Source organism: Arachis stenosperma, chromosome 2, assembly GCF_014773155.1.
Source record: "Arachis stenosperma cultivar V10309 chromosome 2, arast.V10309.gnm1.PFL2, whole genome shotgun sequence".
Lineage (NCBI taxonomy): Eukaryota > Viridiplantae > Streptophyta > Magnoliopsida > Fabales > Fabaceae > Arachis > Arachis stenosperma.
In genome coordinates this window covers 53,564,275-53,576,534 of record NC_080378.1, presented here as the reverse complement: position 1 = coordinate 53,576,534, position 12,260 = coordinate 53,564,275, and positions in this window count along the sequence as shown.

Genomic DNA, 12,260 nt, shown 5'->3' with positions numbered 1-12,260 from the left:
CGGCGTTAGAAAGTAGACATCCAGAGCTTTCTAGCAATATATAATAGTCCATACTTTATTCGAGATTAGATTATGCAAAGTGTCATTCAATGCCAGTTCCATGCTGCATTCTGGAGTAAATTAAAACGCCAGAAACACGTCACAAACCAGAGTTAAACGCCAAAAATACGTTACAACTTGGCGTTTAACTCCAGAAGAAGCCTCTACACGTGTAAAGCTCAAGCTCAGCCCAAGCACACACAAAAGTGGGCCCCGGAAGTGGGTTTCTACATTTAGACTTATTTATGTGAACCCTAGTAACTAGTCTAGTATAAATAGGACATTTTACTATTGTATTAGACATCTTTGAATTATTTTTGGATTACCTTATGATCCTTTGATCACGTTTATGGGGGCTGGCCATTCGGCCATGCCTGGACCATCACTTATGTATTTTCAACGGTGGAGTTTCTACACACCATAGATTAAGGGTGTGGAGCTCTACTGTACCTCGAGTTTTAATGCAATTACTACTATTTTCTATTCAATTCATCTTATTCTTGTTCTAAGATATTCGTTGCAGTTCAACCTGATGGATGTGATGATTCGTGACACTCATCATCATTCTCACTTATGAACGCGTGACTGACAACCACTTCCGTTCTACCTTAGAACGAGCGAGTATCTCTTGGATTCCTTAATCAGAATCTTCGTGGTATAAGCTAGAACCCTTTGGCTGCAATTCTTGAGAATCCGGAAAGTCTAAACCTTGTCTGTGGTATTCCGAGTAGGATTCAGGGATTGAATGACTGTGACGAGCTTCAAACTCGCGATTGTTGGGCGTAGTGACAGACGCAAAAGAATCAATGGATTCTATTCCGACATGATCGAGAACCGATAGATGATTAGTCGTGCTGTGACAAGAGCATTTGGACCTTTTTCACTGAGAGGATAGGAAGTAGCCATTGACAACGGTGATGCCCTACATACAGCTTGCCATGGAAAGGAGTATGAAGAATTGGATGAAAGCAGTAGAAAATCAGAGATTCAACAGGAACTAGCATCTCTATGCACTTATCTGAAATTCTCACCATTGAATTACATAAGTATCTCTATTTTATTTTATGCTTTATTTATTATTAATTTTGAAACCTTTATAACCATTTGAATCCGCCTAATTAAGATTTACAAGATGACCATAGCTTGCTTCATACCAACAATCTCCGTGGATCGACCCTTTCTCACGTAAGGTATTACTTGGATGACCCAGTGCACTTGCTGGTTAGTTGTGCGGAGTTGTGATAAAGTGTGATTCACGTTTGAGAGCGCTACCAAGTTTTTGGCACCATTGTTGATGATCACAATTTCATGCACCAAGTTTTTGGCGCCGTTGCCGGGGATTGTTCGAGTTTAGACAACTGACGGTTCATCTTGTTGCTCAGATTAGGTAATTTTCTTTTGAAAAATTTTTCAAAAATCTTTCAAAAATTTTTTCTGTATTTTCGTTTTTCTAAAGATTAATTTTCGAAAAATCCAAAAAACAATAATAATATCAAAAAAATATTTTGTGTTTCTTGTTTGAGTCTAGAGTCAATTTTTAAGTTTGGTGTCAATTGCATGTTTTAAAAACTTTTGCATTTTTCGAAAATTCATGCATGTGTTCTTCATGATCTTCAAGTTGTTCTTGACAAGTCTCCTTGTTTGATCTTCATATTTTCTTGTTTTGTGTCTTTTGTTGTTTTTCATATGCATTTTTGCATTCATAGTGTCTAAGCATTGAAGATTTCTAAGTTTGGTGTCTTGCATATTTTTCTTTTTTTGAAAATTTTTCAAAAATAAGTCTTGATGTTCATCTTGATCTTCAAAGTGTTCTTAGTGTTCATCTTGACATTCATAGTGTTCTTGCATGCATCATTGGTTTTGATCCAAAATTTTCATGTTTTGGGTCATTTTTGTGTTTTTCTCTCACCTCATTAAAAATTCAAAAAATCAAAAAAATATCTTTCCCTTATTTCTCTCAAAATTTCAAAAATTTGAGTTGAGTTAGTAAAATTTTTTTAAAACTTAGCTATTTCTTATAAGTCAAGTCAAATTTTCAATTTAAAAAAAATCCTATCTTTTCAAAATCTTTTTCAAAAATCAAATCTTTTTCATTTTTTTATTATTATTTCCGAAAATTTTTAAAATTTATTTTCAAAATCTTTTTCTTATCTTTATTTCAAAATTTTGAAAATTTTACTAACAACTAATATGATTGATTCAAAAATTTGAAGTTTGTTACTTTCTTGTTAAGAAAGGTTCAATCTTTAAATTCTAGAGTCATATCTTTTAGTTTCTTGTTAGTCAAGTAATCAGTTTTAATTTTAAAAATCAAATCTTTTCCAAAATATCTTTTTCAATCATATATTTTCAAAATATCTTTTTTAAATCATATCTTTTTCAAAAAATTTGATTTCAAAATATCTTTTCTAACTTCTTATCTTTTCAAAATTGATTTTTAAATCTTTTTCAACTAACTAATTGACTTTTTGTTTGTTTTACTAATTCTTATCTTTTTCAAAATCACCTAACTACTCTTTTCTCTCTAATTTTCGAAAATCATCCCCTTCTTTTTAAAATTCTTTTAAATTAACTAATTGTTTCAAATTTTAATTTTTAATTTTATTTCTTCTCCTAATTTTCGAAAATCACTAACCCTTTTTCAAAATTAAATTCAAAAATTCTATCTCTCTCATCTCCTTCTATTTATTTATCTACTAACACTTCTCTTCCACTCAAGAATTCGAACCCACTCTTCCCCCTTGTGTTTGGATTCTTACCTTTTCACTTCTTTTATTTTTTTCTTCTTCTACTAACATAAAAGAATCTTTTTACTGTGGTAAAGAGGATCCCTATTATTATTTTCTGTTTCCTTCTTTTTCATATGAGCAGGAGTAAGGACAAGAATATTCTTGTTGAAGCAGATCCTGAACCTGAAAGGACTCTGAAGAGGAAACTAAGAGAAGCTAAATTACAACAATCCAGAGACAACCTTACAGAAATTTTCGAAAAGGAAGAGAAGATGGCAGCCGAAAATAATAATGCAAGGAGGATGCTTGGTGATTATACTACACCTACTTCCAAGTTTGATGGAAGAAGCATCTCAATCCCTGCCAATTAGAGCAAATAATTTTAAGCTGAAGCCTCAACTAGTTGCTCTAATGCAACAGAACTGCAAGTTTTATAGACTTCCATCAGAAGATTCCTATCAGTTTTTAACTGAGTTCTTGCAGATCTGTGAGACTATTAAGACTAATGGAGTAGATCCTGAAGTCTACAGGCTCATGCTTTTCCCTTTTACTGTAAGAGACAGAGCTAGAACATGGTTGGACTCACAACCTAAAGATAGCCTGGACTCTTGGGATAAGCTGGTCATGGCCTTCTTGGCTAAGTTCTTTCCTCCTCAAAAGCTGAGCAAGCTTAGAGTGGATGTTCAGACCTTCAAATAGAAAGATGGTGAATCCCTCTATGAAGCTTGGGAAAGATACAAGCAGATGACTAAAAGGTGTCCTTCTGACATGCTCTCAGAGTGGACAATTTTGGATATATTCTATTATAGTCTATCTGAGTTCTCTAAGATGTCACTGGACCATTCTGCAAGTGGATCCATTCACCTAAAGAAAATGCCTGCAGAAGCCCAAGAACTCATTGACATGATTGCAAATAACTAATTCATGTACACTTCTGAGAGGAATTCTGTGAGTAATGGGACGCCTCAGAGGAAGGAAGTTCTTGAAATTGATGCTCTGAATGCCATATTGGGTCAGAACAAAATGTTGACTCAGCAAGTCAACATGATTTCTCAAAGTCTGAATGGATGGCAAAATGCATCCAACAGTACTAAAGAAGCATCTTCTGAAGAAGAAGCTTATGATCCTGAGAACCCTGTAATGGCAGAGGTAAATTACATGGGTGAACCCTATAGAAATACCTATAATTCCTCATGGAGAAATCATCCAAATTTCTCATGAAAGGATCAACAAAGGCCTCAACAAGGCTTTAATAGTAGTGGAAGAAACAGGCTTAGCAATAGCAAGCCTTTTCCATCATCTTCTCAGCAACAGACAGAGAATTCTGAGCAGAGCCCCTCTAGCTTAGCAAACATAGTCTCTGGTCTGTCTAAGGCCACTTTAAGTTTCATGAGTGAAACAAGGTCCCCCATTAGAAATTTGGAGGCACAAGTGGGCCAGCTGAGTAAGAAAATCACTGAAACTCCTCCTAGTACTCTCCCAAGCAATACTGAAGAGAATCCAAAAAGAGAGTGCAAGACCATTGACATAATCAAAATGGCCGAACCTAGAGAGGAAGGGGAGGACGTGAATCCCAATGAGGAAGACCTCATGGGACGTCTCCCAGACAAGAAAGAGTTCCCTATTGAGGACCTAAAGGAATCTGAGGCTCATACAGAGACTATAGAGATTCCATTAAACTTCCTTCTACCATTCATGAGCTCTGAGAACTATTCTTCCTCTGAAGAGGATGAAGATGTAACTAGAGAGCAAGTTGCTCAATATCTAGGAGCCATAATGAAGATGAATGCCAAGTTGTTTGGTAATGAGACTTGGGAAGGTGAACCTCCCTTGCTTATTAGTGAACTAGATACATGGGTTCAGCAAACTTTACCTCAAAAGAAACAAGATCCTGGTAAATTCTTAATACCCTGTACCATGGGCACCATGACCTTTGAGAAGGCTCTGTGTGACCCAGGTCAGGTATAAATCTTATGCCACTCTCTGTAATGGAGAAGCTGGAGATCTTTGAGATACAGGCTGCCACATTCTCATTACAGATGGCAGACAAGTCAGTAAGACAAGCTTATGGATTGGCAGAGGACATGTTAGTAAAGGTTAAAGGCCTTTACATCCCTGTTGATTTCATAATATTAGACACTAGGAAGGAAGAGGATGAATGCATCATCCTTGGATGACCCTTCCTAGCCACAGCAGGAGCTGTGATTGATGTTGACAGAGGAGAGCTAGTTTTTCAATTGAATGGGAACTACTTGGTGTTTAAAGCTCAAGGATCTTCCTCTGCAACCATGGAAAGGAAGCATGAAAAGCTTTTCTCAATACAGAGTCAAACAGAGCTCCCACAATCAAACTCTAAGTTTGGTGTTGGGAGGCCACAACCAAACTCTAAGTTTGGTGTTGAACCCTACATTCAAACTCTAAGTTTACTGTTGGGAGGTCCCAACAATGCTATGATGATTTGTGAGGCTCCATGAGAGCTCACTGTCACGCTATTGACATTAAAGAAGCGCTTATTAGGAGGCAACCCAATTTTTATTTTTATTGTTCTTTTATGTTTTATTAGGATCATGATTATGTGGAGTCATAAAACAAATACTAAAATTAAAAACAGAATCAAAACAGCAGAAGAAATAACACACCTTGGAGGAAGAGCTTACTGGCGTTTAAACGCCAGTAAGGAGCATCTGGCTGGCATTCAACGCCAGAACAGAGCATGAATCTGGTGTTGAACGCCAGAAACAAGCATGGAACTGGCGTTCAACACCAGAAACATGCTACAGACTGGCGTTGAACACCCAAAACAAGCATAGAGTTGGCGTTTAACGCCAGAAATAAGCATCAATTTGGTGTTAAACACCAGGATTGCATGCAGAGGGCGTTTTACACGCCTAATTGGTGCAGGGATGATTCATCCTTGATACCTCAGGATCTATGAACCCCACAGGATCCCCACCTACCTCAACCCACCTTCTCTCTTCTTCACATAATCCAATAACACTCTTCCCCAAAAACCCTTCACCAATCACCTCAATCTCTCTTCCCCATCACCTCTTCACCACTCCCATCCATCTACTCTTCCCCATAAACCCCACCTATCTTTAAATTCAAAATCTCTTTCCCACCCAAACCCACCCTAAATGACCGAACCTACTACCTTCTCCAGCCACTATATAAACCCCTCCATTCTTCTTCATTTTCACACAACACAACCCTCTCTTCTCCCTCTTGGCCGAATACACCTCTCTCTCCCTCTCCTCCAGTTCTTCTTCTTCTTCCTCTTATCTTTCTTCTCTTGCTCGAAAGCGAGCAATATTCTAAGTTTGGTGTGATAAAAGCATAGTTTTTTGTTTTTCCATAACCATTGATGGCACCTAAGGCCAGAGAAACCTCTAGAAAGAGGAAAGGGAAGACAAAAGCTTCCACCTCCGAGTCATGGGAGATGGAGAGATTCATCTCAAAAGCCCATCAAGACCACTTCTATGAAGTTGTGGCCAAAAAGAAGGTGATCCCTGAGGTCCCCTTCATGCTCAAGAAAAATGAGTATACGGAGATCCGACATGAGATCCAAAGAAGAGGTTGGGAAGTTCTGACCAACCCTATTCAACAAGTCAGAATTTTAATGGTTCAAGAGTTCTATGCCAATGCATGGATCACTAGGAACCATGATCAAAGTATGAACCCGAATCCAAAGAATTATCTTACAATGGTTCGGAGAAAATACTTAGATTTCAGTCAGAAAAATGTAAGGTTAGCATTCAACTTGCCTATGATGCAAGAAGATGCACACCCTTACACTAGAAGGGTCAACTTTGATCAAAGGTTGGACCAAGTCCTTATGGACATATGTGTGGAAGGAGCTCAATGGAAAAGAGACTCAAAAGGCAAGCCGGTTCAATTGAGAAGACTAGACTTTAAGCCTGTGGCTAGAGGATGGTTGGAGTTCATCCAACGCTCCATCATCCCCACTAGCAACCGATCCGAAGTTACTGTGGATCGGGCCATCATGATCCATAGCATCATGATTGGAGAGGAAGTAGAAGTTCATGAAGTCATCTCTCTTGAATTCTACAAAGTAGCCGAAAAGTCCTCCACCATGACAATGCTAGCTTTTCCTCATCTTATCTGCCATCTATGCTACTCAGCTAGAGTTGTCATAGAAGGAGACACCCTCATTGAAGAGGACAAGCCCATCACTAAGAAGAGGATGGAGCAAACAAGAGAGGCCATCCATGGATCTCAAGAGACGCATGAGGAAGCTCATCATCAAGAAATCCCTGAGATGCCTCAAGGGATGCACTTTCCTCCAAATAACTATTGGGAACAACTCAACACTTCTCTAGAAGGATTGAGTCATGATATGAACCAATTAAGGGTGGAGCACCAAGAGCACTCCATCATTCTCCATGAAATTAGAGAAGATCAAAGAGCTATGTGGGAGGAGCAACAAAAGGAAGAGATATAGAGGAGCTCAAGGACATCATTGGTCCTTCAAGAAGAAGACGCCACCATCACTAAGGTGGACTCATTCCTTAACTTCTTTGTTCCTATTTCTCTGTTTTTCGGTTTTAAGCTTCATGTTTATCTATGTTTGTGTCTTTAGTACATGATCATTAGTGTTTAGTCTATGTCTTAAGGCTATGAATAAATCCATGAATCCTTCACCTTTATTAAATGAAAAATGTTTTTAATACAAAAGAACAAGAAGTACATGAGTTTCGAATTTATTCTTGAAATTAGTTTAATTATATTGATGTGGTGACAATACTTTTTATTTTCTGAATGAATGCTTGAACAGTGCATATTTTTTATCTTGTTGTTTATGAATGTTAAAATTGTTGGCTCTTGAAAGAATGATGAACAAGAGAAATGTTATTGATAATCTGAAAAATCATAAAATTGATTCTTGAAGCAAGAAAAAGCAGTGAAAAAGAAGAAGCTTGCGGAAAAAAAAGGTGGCGAAAAAAATTAGAAAGAAAAAGAAAAAGCAAGCAGAAAAAGCCAATAGCCCTTAAAACCAAAAGGCAAGGGTAAAAAGGATCCAACGCTTTGAGCATCAATGGATAGGAGGGCCCAAGGAAATAAAATCCAGGCCTAAGCGGCTAAATTAAGTTGTCCCTAACCATGTGCTTGTGGCATGCAGGTCCAAGTGAAAAGCTTGAGACTGAGTGGTTAAAGTCGTGATCCAAAGCAAAAAGAGTGTGCTTAAGAGCTCTGGACACCTCTAACTGGGGACTTTAGCAAAGCTGAGTAACAATCTAAAAAGGTTCACCCAGTCATGTGTCTGTGGCATTTATGTATCCGGTGGTAATACTGGAAAACAAAGTGCTTAGGGCCACTGCCAAGACTCATAAAAGTAGCTGTGTTCAAGAATCAACATACTTAACTAGGGGAATCAGTAACACTATCTGAACTCTGAGTTCCTATAGAAGCCAATCATTTTGAACTTCAAAGGAAAAAGTGAGATGCCAAAACTGTTTAGAAGCAAAAAGCTACAAGTCCCGCTCATCTAATTAGAACTAATCTTCATTGATATTTTGAGATTTATAGTATATTCTCTTTTTTTTATCCTAATTGATTTTCAGTTGCTTGGGGACAAGCAACAATTTAAGTTTGGTGTTGTGATGAGCGGATAATTTATACGCTTTTTGGCATTATTTTTAGATAGTTTTTTGTAGGATCTAGCTACTTTTAGGGATGTTTTTATTGATTTTTATGCAAAATCCATATTTCTGGACTTTACTATGAGTTTGTGTGTTTTTCTGTGATTTCAGGTATTTTCTGGCTGAAATTGAAGGACCTGAGCAAAAATCTGATTTAGGCTGAAAAAGGACTGCTGATGCTGTTGGAGTCTGACCTCCCTGCACCCGAAATAGATTTTCTGGAGGTACAGAACTCCAAATGGCTCGCTCTCAACGGCGTTAGAAAGTAGACATCCAGAGCTTTCCAGTAATATATAATAGTCCATACTTTATTTGAAATTAGACGACGCAAAGTGGCGTTCAACGCCAGTTCCATGTTGCATTATGGAGTAAAACGCTAGAAACACGTCACAAACTAGAGTTAAACACCAAAAACACGTTACAACTTGGCGTTTAACTCCAGAAGAAGCCTCTACACATGTAAAGCTCAAGCTCAGCCCAAGAACACACCAAAATGGGCCCCAGAAGTGGATTTCTGCATTTAGTCTTATTTCTGTGAACCCTAGTAACTAGTCTAGTATAAATAGGACATTTTACTATTGTATTAGACATCATTGGATTATTTTTGGATTACCTTATGATCCTTTGATCACATTTATGGGGGCTGGCCATTCGGCCATGCCTGGACCATCACTTATGTATTTTCAACGGTGGAGTTTCTACACACCATAGATTAAGGGTGTGGAGCTCTGCTGTACCTCGAGTTTTAATGCAATTACTACTATTTTCTATTCAATTTAGCTTATTCTTGTTCTAAGATATTCATTGCACTTCAACCTGATGGATGTGATGATTCATGACACTCATCATCATTCTCACTTATGAACGCGTGACTAACAACCACTTCCGTTCTACCTTAGAACGAGCGAGTATCTCTTGGATTGCTTAATCAAAATCTTTGTGGTATAAGCTAGAACCCTTTGGCGGCCATTCTTGAGAATCCGAAAAGTCTAAAACTTGTCTGTGGTATTCCGAGTAGGATTCATGGATTGAATGACTGTGATGAGCTTCAAACTCGCGATTGTTGGGCGTAGTGACAGACGCAAAAGAATCAATAGATTCTATTCCGACATGATCGAGAACCGACAGATGATTAGCCGTGCTGTGACAAGAGCATTTGGACCTTTTTCACTGAGAGGATGGGATGTAGCCATTGACAACGGTGATGCCCTACATACAGCTTGCCATGGAAAGGAGTATGAAGAATTGGATGAAAGCAGTAGGAAAGCAGAGATTCAACAGGAACTAGCATCTCTATGCACTTATCTGAAATTCCCACCATTGAATTACATAAGTATCTCTATTTTATTTTATGCTTTATTTATTATTAATTTTGAAACCTTTATAACCATTTGAATCCGCCTAACTGATATTTACAAGATGACCATAGCTTGCTTCATACCAACAATCTCCGTGGGATCGACCCTTACTCACGTAAGGTATTACTTGGACGACCCAGTGCACTTGCTGGTTAGTTGTGCGAAGTTGTGACAAAATGTGATTCACGTTTGAGAGCGCTACCAAGTTTTTGGCGCCATTGTTGATGATCACAATTTCGTGCACCATGAAGCTCTGGTAACCACAAACGGTCCTGACCATCGGGATTTCAGCTTCCCTGGAAAGAATTTGAGCCTTGAATTATACAGAAGCACTTGTTGTCCTGGCTCAAAGACTCTGATGACAATCTTCTTGTCGTGTAATAACTTGGTTCTCTCCTTATAGAGCTTGGCATTCTCATAGGCTGAGTATCTGAATTCATCAAGCTCATTTAACTGGAGCATTCGCTTAATTCATGCAGCTTCTGAATCAAGGTTCAGATACCTGATTGCCCAGTTAGCTTTATGCTCCAGCTCAACTGGCAAGTGACAGGCTTTGCCATAGACTAACTGATAAGGGGACATGCCAATGGGAGTCTTGTACGCTGTCCGGTAGGCCCAGAGAGCATCATCAAGCTTCCTAGACCAGTCCTTTCTTGAAACACTGACGGTCTTCTCTAGAATCCTCTTAAGTTCCCTGTTGGAAACTTCAACCTGTCCACTGGTCTGAGGGTGATAGGGGGTTGCCACTTTATGACGGACTCTATATCTCTGCAGAAGAGAGTCCAGTTGTCTGTTGCAGAAATGGCTTCCTCCATCACTAATGAGTGTCCTCGGGACACCAACACGGCTAAAGATATATCTTTGAGAAAGCTCATGACCACCTTGGCATCATTGGTGGGTAGAGCCATAGCTTCCACCCACTTGGACACATAATCAACTGCCACTAGAATAAAGTTGTTTGAATGTGAAAGTGGAAAGGGTCCCATGAAGTTAATACCCCACACATCAAATAACTTAACCTCCAGAATCCCCTGCTGTGGCATTTCATGGTTGGCAGGGAGATTCGTGGCTTTTTCACATCTGTCACAATGCTTCACAAATGCTCTTGCGTCCCTGAAAAAAGTCAGCCAGTAGAATCCACTCTGAATGACCTTTGGAGCTGTCCTTTCACCACCAAAGTGGCCTTCATAATCTGAACCATGACAGTGCCAGAGAATCTGCTGTGTTTCTTCATCTGGGACACATCTCCGGATGATACCATCTGAACACCTCTTAAAAAGATATGGTTCCTCCCAAATGTTGTACTTTGCATCCGTCAATAGCTTGTTTACTTGTTGCCTACTGTACTCCTTTGGAATGAAATTCATGGCTTTATAATTTGCAATGTCTGCAAACCATGGAGCCTTCTGAATGAGAAATAAATGCTCGTCCGAAAATGTCTCAGTCACAGCCGTGGGTGGTTGTACTCCTACTTCAGGCTCAATTCTGGAGAGATGGTCAGCTACTTGATTTTCGGACCCTTTCTTGTCTTTTATCTCAATATCAAACTCCTGAAGGAGTAACACCCATCTGATTAATCTTGGTTTAGAATCCTGTTTGGTTAGAAGGTACTTTAAAGCAGCATGATCAGTATAAATAATAACCTTAGAACCAAGTAAATAGGACCTAAACTTATCAACAACATACACAACAGCTAATAATTCCTTTTCTATAGTTGTGTAATTCTTTTGTGCATCTTTAACACACGACTGGCATAGTAAATGACATGTACAAGCTTACTATGCCTCTGTCCTAAAACAGCTCCTATAGCAAAATCATTGGCATCACACATCAATTCAAATGGTAAATCCCAGTTAGGGGGAGCTATAATAGGGGCAGAGGTAAGGTTTACTTTCAGAGTTTCAAAAGCCTGCAGACAATCAGAATCAAAGACAAAAGGAACATTAACAACCAACAGGTTGCTCAATGATTTAGCAATTTTAGAAAAGTCCTTTATAAATCTCCTATAAAATCTTGCATGGCCCAAGAAACTCCTGACTGCCTTAACATTAGCTGGTGGTGCTAATTTTTCAATTACCTCCACCTTTGCTCTATCAACCTCAATTCCCTTACTTGAAATCCGGTGTCCGAACAATACCTTCTGTGACCATAAAATGGCATTTTTTCCAATTTAAAACAAGGTTGGATTCTTGACACCGTTTCAAGTCAAGAGATAAATGCTTAAGGTAGGATTCGAAAGAATTACCAAAAACAGAAAAGTCATCCATAAATACCTCAATGAACTTTTCAACCATGTCAAAAAAAAAAATGAAAGCATACACCTCTGAAAAGTTGCTAGAGCATTACAAAGTCCAAATGGCATTCTCCTGTATGCAAATACTCCAAAGGGGCATATGAATGTTGTCTTCTCTTGATCTTGAGGGTCTACTGCAATTTGATTATATCCAGAATATCCATCTAGAAAACAATAAAAA